The 9,583-nt window shown below is 35.9% G+C and overlaps 1 protein-coding gene across 2 annotated transcripts in view; it reads right to left on the reverse strand.

Annotated features, from left to right (window-relative positions):
* Positions 1-5,558, reverse strand: part of LOC108756092 (AF4/FMR2 family member 4-like) — a 17,447-nt gene extending 11,889 nt beyond the window's left edge. For both annotated transcript variants that reach the window (XM_018499669.1, XM_018499668.1), the window contains exon 1: positions 5,428-5,558. The gene's annotated coding sequence lies outside the window, so the exon portion shown is untranslated. The remainder of the gene's footprint in view (positions 1-5,427) is intronic.
* Between the last annotated feature and the right edge of the window lie 4,025 nt (positions 5,559-9,583).

Consider the following 9,583-nt stretch of genomic DNA (forward strand, 5'->3'; position numbering starts at 1 on the left):
TTTAGAGAACAAATAAATTAATTGCTATTTGTTTTCATCTTCGTGATGAGTATATTTCTTTTAGCTACTTTTTTACTATGATCCACTTCATGCTAATTAATGCTTTGAAATATTCTTTGCTCGATTAATTAGTGCAATTCTTTCTTCTGATTGATCAATTAAGTGCCTCGAAGCATTTATATAATAATGCTAAACTACATTCTTTATTACTTCAATGTTTGACTAATTATAAAAATTATAAATGGCTTTCCGATATGAAGTTTTATTATCTAAATACGCACACAATTTTTAATAATCTAAGAGATGTGAGTTTTCGTAGAGAATGCATAATGCGAATTTAAATATTTACCGATTGAGACAGATGATTAATCGAAGCTGTCTGGAAAGTACATCGATAAACGTTATGCAATGATACGATTTTATGGAGCGATAAGTGGCAATTTTCAGCCAAATTTTCAGGAAATAAAATATTGATTGGATTCCAAGGAGAACTATAGCGTCAGGTGCAGCGATTTTTAGGTAGTCCCCTAAAAAGCGAGGGGTTGCCACTGACCATCATTGGCTAGCTCGTATTCCCTTGGCGCTGTTGCATTAGTAACACACCTCGCACATCTGTTTCAAGATAATCTATTTTCGCATCCCTAGTTTTCTTCACTCGATTTATCAACAACCTCCTCGAGAGCTCGAGGAAATCTCAATGGGATTTTTAACACATTTATATTATAAGAAGAAAATGCTACTCTATGTACATAATATATACATACTTTATATTTTCCAATAAATGATCAATTAAATAAAAATGCTGTGCTTTGTCCCAAGTGCATGTGTCTCGATGTCTAACGATCGGTCCATCGCGCGCCAACCTATAAAATCCAATTACTCGAAGAAGCCGAGCTCGGCCTTCGACATTGGCCTTATGAGTTTCCACCCACGCCCATATCCGGCGCCGGCACTCGAAATTCAATTACGAGGCAGCTGTGAAATCGAGTTTCGGGTAAACGAATGCACCCTCACGCGTCCCGAACACGCGTACGCAAATATACGTCTCTTGCGAAGTAGTACGTTTTGAGGTATAGACACCGCAATACAATTGTCGATCTTTCTGCAATTAATTGTATTATTCAAGCGAATCCACTTACCAGCGAAAGGATCGAGAATTAATATACTTTATAAAGTGTAAGATAATGTTAATGACAACAGTATGGTCAATTAAAAAATGTCTTGTCAAATGCAGTTTAATATTTTTACTCTTTCTTTATGCAAACTCTTCTTCGATTCTACAGAAAAGTGAAAAAAACATTCGCCATCATTTTCTATAGAATTCAAAATTCTACAGATTTTCGGAAAAAATGCACAGAGAAAGAATAAATTTCAAATTCCCATATATTACAATGAATTTTTTTTAATTGACTAAACTGTTGTTAACATTATCTTATTCTTGATTTACTTTAAAAAATGCGAATCTTTCCTTGTTTATAATAATCTTTTTTAGAATAATCAAAGCTTACATGCGTATATAAAGAAAGACAAATTTACGCAAATTCTTACAAATATTAGATAATTTAATTAGTATCGTTATAACTGTTAGGTTTAGTTCTAAAAAATTGACTAATCACAAATCGAATATGAGAAAAATAATCGACCATGTGATTGATCAATTTCTTACAGCTTTACAACTTACTGTCTCTTAAAGCAAGGTTCTGGACTAGGCCTTATTATCAAAAGTGCTTTTGTCATCAAAGCGTAATAAACGGAGATAAAAAGTTATTTCAATGTTTATTGAAACGTACGAATTTATTTTTATCTCGAATTTATTATTTCTCAACAAATTGGTGAGATGCGCCATTTCTTTTCTATAGTTTCCCGTCATAAGATCTCAAATATGGAATGTATAGACGAAACGCGCGATCACTGGTAAGGATTTTACAACAGCTGCACACACGTATCTGAACTATATCGATGGATTCCATCGGCTTCCGGGAGAGAGAATGCCGAGCGATAATGTCCCGTCCGCAGATTTTAGTACGAGCCGTATCGGCCTTTGCACCCTCTCAGTAAAAAACGTTCGACCCAAAAGCCAGGATTAAACGCGCGCCGTAGCAATTTTTCAACGATTTCACGGGCTCAACTTTGAGATTTACGATACGCAAAATGCTCGAAGATCTTTTCCCCTCGGAAAAATCCGGGATGTTCGAATGTCAAAATCTCAGTTTCAAATGCTCATCGATTTTGTACTCAAACATTTGTACTTTTGAATGAGTGGTAGATTTTAAAATGAGATTTCATGCTTTTGGAATGAGATTCTTTCCAAAAAAGAAATGAGGTTTTATATCTCATTTTATACCTTTACAGTGAATGTCACTTTAAAAGGGTGAAAATCTGTCACTCTTTTTCAAGAATGCAAATATTTTCACTCTTTTTCAATAGTGGCATTATATACATATTTACACTCTTTTGAAGTGAGATTTCATTCCCAAAATATTTGAAGAATAAAAATATCTTTTATAGAATAGAAATTGTATATTCACTAATTAGAAATTAATTGTTTTAAAAAGTTTGTCTTCAATATTTACATAAAATGAACTGAGTTAATTTTTAGATTTAAGTAATTATAAATATGAACGAAGAAAGAAATGTATAAAGGCCACGGTTTTTAATCAACTCCGGAATTGTTTCTAAATGCGGCTATCTGACCTTCATCGCATATTAAATGATATATTAAAGCCCAGTTTTATCAATATAAGATTAACATTAATTTCAATGTAACTTACTATTTATCTTTTTCTTACATTGGTGAACCGAATCTTAATATCTCATATAATACGTGATGAAGGTCAGAGATACGACACGTTACAAAATTAAAAATCTGTAAATAATTATATAAATTAATAATTACATTGGACGGTTTCAATATCAATAGAGGTCCAAGTGCCCTGTGAATTTATAGTATCGACAATCCACAATATTTGAAAAAGTACCTTGAAAGTATAATAAACGTATAATATCTGGAAATAATGACGAAATTGTCACGGAAGGAATGCGTCCCTTGTCACAAGAGATGTGCCACACCACCATTATACAATTGAGAATACCCTATAATCCTTGATGAGGAACAACACCGCAGCTGCAAAAAGAACAGTTCGGATTCGAGAATCACGCGGATAGCAGCAGCATGGAAGACGCACGATTTACTCCCTTTTCTATGGCGTCGTACCCTCGTGAGATTTAAGTTAAGGAGTTAGTAGGAGGGAGAGTTGGGGATCAAAATCTAGTCGAGCCTTTACACATCGGATGTCTTGGAGACGAAGTTGGCAGATGGTCGATATCATATTTTTCGAGAAATAAAAAACCTTTTTAAAAAAAGAAAAAAATTACTCCAAGTGCACGAAAAAAGGTGTTGAATACATTCTTCTCTCTTAATCAAAAACGGATATGAAATAAATGTAATTAGCCAAGTATTTCACGCGAGACAAATAAGATAGACTAAAAGTAAGTAAAATTGTCAACTGGATTATAGTAAAGAAAAAAACTTGGCGTGTATGTATCGCACGTAGGACTGAAAAAAATTTGAAAAGCTGAAATGTCCCTTTTCGAGGAACGATCTCCAAATCTCGATATCGGCTGCACCAATTTTACTCGAACTGGTCGTAATCGAAAGATACCGATGATATTATATCATAAAAGTGTTTTTAGATTCTTGATTGCGGCTTTAGTTTCTGAATAATATTTTAATCTAAAGTTTGTTAATGTCAAAATTCCAGAGAAAACAAAGAAGCTAGTGATAGCGTCGCGAATTTGGTAACGGCATAAATATGTATATGCACAATGACGTTTACACATCAAGCGGTCAAGCGGCCTGTTATAAACTATATATTTATATACTTGGCGTCGCGCCGCTACCGCGTCGCTTGATCAGAAAATATAGAATATTCTACAGTACTTAAACAATTTAAATTTAACAAATGCAGAGCCGATCATAATTATAAAAAAAATTTGTATAATATTGATATATCAAATATATTGCATTGCATAAATTGTAGATTAACACATAAAAAGTATTATTTTTTTTATAATACTTCGCAAGATAAAATAGAAGATTCCAAGGAGAGAAATTATATGGCTAATCATGAATAGAAAATAAAATTTAATTTATGTTGGTCAATTATTGAAATTTGTATCTCCTAAAATTGTAATATGAATTGTACTCCATTACCAGTATTTCTCTATCGAATTTATTTTAGAAACCATTTACATTTACATTAAACGCGTTTTCCTTTAAACAATTTGGCAAGACGAGCGCCCCTGCATTACAAGCAACCCACGATGGACCATGGGTAAAAGAAGCGCGATTCTTGTGCAAACACTGTGGTAGTACTCATTACCGATCCCTTTGTGCCGGAAAGAACATCCTTTAATCCTGCATATCTTAAGGGACGCTCATCTATAGTTAGTGCTTTATTTAAATTTCAAGTAGCGAACGCGCGGACTATACAGAAATTGCAAAATCAACTCTTACGGAATGATTTCGATATAAACATTAATATGAAAATGAAATAAATATATATTTGTCATATATTTTCTATTTATTATTTATATCTACTACTGACAAAAGCAGTTTTTTTTTAACAAAGCATTATGTTTCTCTCTATAAGGAAAGAGAGATTATGAACTTGGACAACATAAAATCCAAAATTGGGACATAAGACATTTTTAAAAACGATTTTGGACCTTGCGTTGTTCTGAGAATTCCTTATTTATTTCATTTATTATTTGTAAATGAAGATGATTAAACTGTGTAACATCATAATTTGGAACATACAGTTTGCAAAGGTATGTGAAGAACATTGATTTTCTACGAGGTTAAGGATACGATAAATTGCAGACACCTACTATAGCCACGTGACTTTTATCCCTTTGATAAAAATGTAACTGTCTACGATGGTTTTTGCTTTATTAAAATTCCTCACTGCTGGGATTTATTTTACGTAATTAATATTCAAATCAACGTTAAAAAAAATACATATTTTACATCAATAAATAATTATTTAAAATAAAAATTACGAATGACGCTATCAATCATGTCAATTAAAATTAATTATAGTATATTTCCTTCGACCAATAAATTTTTTCGAAGGTCTTTTTTTCGTTTAGAGTAAAACAGACTCAGTGCATTTAAACTGTGGTAAGTTTCTTCGAATTCTAACAAATATAATTATTCTGCATAATTTTACAGTTTTTCATTAGATCAATCTGAAAATTAAGAACCAAAAAGTTGATCTGATTAGCTTTGTCTTATGTTAACAGGATTAATTAATTCGCTGATAAATTTTTTTTTTATATATTAATTCAACTCCAACGTGTTCTTCGGATCGCTTTTTTGCATCAACAATAACTTTTTCCATCAGTAACGCCAGTTAACAGGCTTACCTCTTAGCTCGGCGAATCTTCTATCTCATTAGCTGGAACGAATGCAACTCGTGACCCACATGCAATCGGCGATTTAAAAACCTCAACACAGTGCACTATATAAAGACCAATGTACTCTCTTTTCTTTTATTTCAAACATGCATCTACCGTAATTTTTCTCGGCGCCACATCCAGCTGCACCGGAAACAACACGACACACGCAAGACGCACATAGACGCAAATGGACAGAAATATCGAGGACAGTCTCTAGAAATTAAAGGGGCACAGCAACAACAGTTCTTTTCGCGACTGTCACGGCGCAATAATAATAACAATACAACGCTTATATGAAGAATCGACGGTGATTCGATACGTAGAATACGGAATTCGCGCGTAATTAGTTGAAGCGCATCATCATCCTCCGCAGCGGCGGCCGTGGATCCAGCACGCTCTCAAGTGTATACTCGAGTCGCATCAACCGCAACACCCGCAGATCCACGAAAGGTTCAACGAACCTAACGCGCTATATTATCGAACGTCAGTTTTTTTTTTTTTTTTTCGCGCTATTATATCCGCTACGCCCGAGCCTCGCATCACCATCGTTCGAGTTTCACCTCGAGCGATTTCACCGCACCTTCACCTTCGCACCATGACCATCGAGAACCGCGCTACAACCTCGGCTCGTTACCCTCTCTCGTTCGCGCCGCGCGATCTCTCTTACTCACCGAAACTCGAGGGAAAAAAGCCCACGTTACGCGGGCGAACGGCGGCAGTCTACCGCTTGTTTTCTCCCAACTGCGTCCGGGTCGAGCACCTACCTAGCCGAGTCGTCATTGGGGACTCGACGCAGGCGCGCCGCAACGAGCAACCCTCTTCCCCTTCGTCGCAGCGACTCCGCGTACCGTCAAAAGGGTGGCCGAGCCGGAACGGAGGGAGAGAGGCTGGTTGAACGTACATCCGTCGGATGGACGCTACGGCTGAACCCCCGAATGACGGCGATAGAGGGACCAGGATGACCGTCGTCGGGGGAATAATCCCGCACGGTTTGGTTGATCGTCCTTCAGACTCCGGAGACGCCGATCGTTCCTGAAGTAGCTGCAGATATCACAGCGGTTAAGGGCTGAATACCTGCCTCTTTCTAGACTATGTTTCTATATCCATGTTTAACGGAAGAGTCCATCAATCTGTTCGTGGTGGAAATACAGAAAATTGCATTTTGTTTCTCTTTAATGTTTTTTTTTTTTTATTATTATATAAATGTAAAGCTATTGTAATGGTTAACGTATTATACATGGCGCTTGTGTACCGGTCTGTACTACGTTCATTCTACTCCTTCGGCACATACATTTGATATCGGCGAAATGCTTCATCATTTAATGAAATTATGAGAGATATTGAAATCAATTTAGGAGCAGAATTGCGATGTGTAAAAGTGTATCTTGAGATCGCTGGTACGATCGCATCATCTTAGGCCGGTATTCATAGTTCTTGCCGGTTCTTATTTTAAGATCGTCTTAAGTAATGTCCTAAGATGCTAATGTGGCCCTCTGATTGGCTTATGACATCTTGAGACTGTACTTAAAGCAATCTCAAATATAAGAGTCGACTATGAATACCAGCCTTACAGATACGACACAATTTCCTTTATGATTTTGCCAATTGCCGTTGCTGATCGGCAACGGTGGTCTCTCATGCACGGAATGGTTGGCGCGAGACTGATTTGGACCTCCAGACGATCTCGTTGATACAGCGGCGTTGCTAGACCGACGCATGCGTGGGCGTCAGTTCCCATGGAAACCGGGGAACACGAGACACCGCGTGTGAATGCGTATTGATTATGCTCTCGCTCCGTTCCGCGATCTCCCGTATCTTCTCCGGGCCACCCCAGTCCCGTTCCTCTCTCTCTCTCTCTCTCTCTCTCTTTCTGTGTCCCCATCCTGTTCCCACTCGGGAATACCCCCGTCCTAACGAGCGGCGGCCATCCCCCTCTTTTCTTTAAATTAGGCCCCTAATGTCCCGTCCCCAGCATCCACGGAATAGAATCGAGTTCTCTCTTTCATCGTAACTTGCCGGCCCTCGCGGGGGTCGTCGGTTCTTAAATTAATGCTCGTGTCTCGTTCCGCTTTCTGCGGTTGATCGAATATCCGTACTCGACACAATTGTCGATGTACGCGCGCTTTTCCGTCATGCTCGAACGCTCGCGTGTAGAGGGTCGAGGAAACGCCCCTCTCTCTGTTTCAAATTTGTAATGTTTCTCAGGATTATAAAGCCTTAGGATTGTTCAGGTCTTAGAATTACAAATAACGAAACGATAAAAAGATAATTGATTAGCAATCAACTTGGCTATTACCTACGATCGTTATAATGATAATTATGAACGTTGAAGAAACGTGACACAAATGTAATAATCTGTACTATTATTGTCGTTTTACAAGGACATCTTCGATATCGTGAACCGAGGATTTGTTCACTGTTTCGTAGTACGAGGTATAACAAGGACTAAAAACATCGTTGGTGTATTCGCATAATTTCAGTCATTGGTCACACTAGCGACTTCCACGGCGGAACAGATTGTCCTATTCACATTTCGCAATGGCAAAATTCGTTAAAGGAATGAAACAGAGGGAAATTGAAAATCGTCAATCCGACGAAATATTTCAGATCTAGTTGTTCTTTATTTACTAGCTCTTAAATTTATTTCTCGTGGACCAGATTTCTTGTCGTAAAGGTCGTCTCAATTTTCTCTCGCTCTCTCGCAAAGCATATCGGAAAAATTAAAAGAAATTGAGATTATAAATATATTAAATTTTCACCGACAGAAAGAGAAGTAGACTTTCGTGATGCGGAAAGGGCAAGAACCGTAGCGAATATAAAGGGAAAGTAAAAAAAAAAACGGAAGAAGAATTATTCGAGTTTTATAATATATTTCCGCAAAAATAAAATTAATTGAGCATTCATTATAAGAGAGAAAGTTGCCTGAATTGAATGGGTTTCTTAAAAAAAGGGTCAAAACGAAACGTAAGTATATAACTCAAGGCGCGAGATAGATGGTGTAATCCCGTCTCACGAATCTGTCGAATTTCGCAAGTAAATGATGAAAACAATAACGATGGGAAATCTTAATTAATGTGTTGGCGTGACAATTGTTGACTCATTCGCGACACTTTTATTTTCGCTAGCGCTCCTCTACTACTTGACATTTGGTCACACTTTGTAACTTCAGGGACGCAGCCATTATAGTATTATTTTATGTAAAAATTACATGTTCTGCAATCACTTATGTTATGCAGCAAGAATAAAAGTAGAAATTATCAAATCGTTAGTCAGAATAAATACCTCATTATTTCATTTTGTTTCTAATTGCTGTAATAAATATTTATAATTATTGTAATCTATTCGCAAACACTTTTATATTATTACCTATTTTTATATAGTTTGCATTAAATATGAACTTTAATGCATCGCTTTATTACTATTATTATTATTTATTGCACAACATCCGTTTATTGTAAATAACTGTAGTTATCTACACATCTATAAAAATTATGTTGTATCTTTTAACTTAAATATGAAATAAATAAAAAGTATATATAATACGTACACTAAAAAACCCATTTGAATCAATTAATTTCTTGTTTGGATACATGGGCAAACAAATTCTTGGTTAATGCAATAAAATAATTTAGTTGAACCAACATTTAGTTATTGTAACATTTTACTTATTTCTAATAAACATTGGACATCTGATAAGATTGTTTATTGGAAACAAATAAAATATTACAATAACTAAATGCTTTGCTCCATCTAAATTATTTTATTGCATTTTTAATTTTTATAAATAACTACAGTTATTTACAATAAACGGACGTTGTGCAATAGATAATAATAATAGTAATAAAACGATCATTAAACAAATATATAAATGAAACCTGCCTAAGTAATAGACTTCTATAAAGTTTTCGAGTAAAACCCATTACTAAGAAAAAAAAAATGCTAAAAAATGTAGAGAGAAGAAAAACGGAAAGAGAGGAACTTTTGCTTTGCTATATTTTGTAGATTTTACCGCAGGAAAGTTTTGGATTCGTCCCTGAGGGGTGAATACGCGACAGCATCCCATGCATGACCACTATATAAATAGGTGAAACTTGAGAAATTAGAGAGCCACTTTTGTGTTAGA

This window comes from Trachymyrmex septentrionalis, unplaced genomic scaffold, assembly GCF_001594115.1.
Source record: "Trachymyrmex septentrionalis isolate Tsep2-gDNA-1 unplaced genomic scaffold, Tsep1.0 scaffold94, whole genome shotgun sequence".
Taxonomy (NCBI): domain Eukaryota; kingdom Metazoa; phylum Arthropoda; class Insecta; order Hymenoptera; family Formicidae; genus Trachymyrmex; species Trachymyrmex septentrionalis.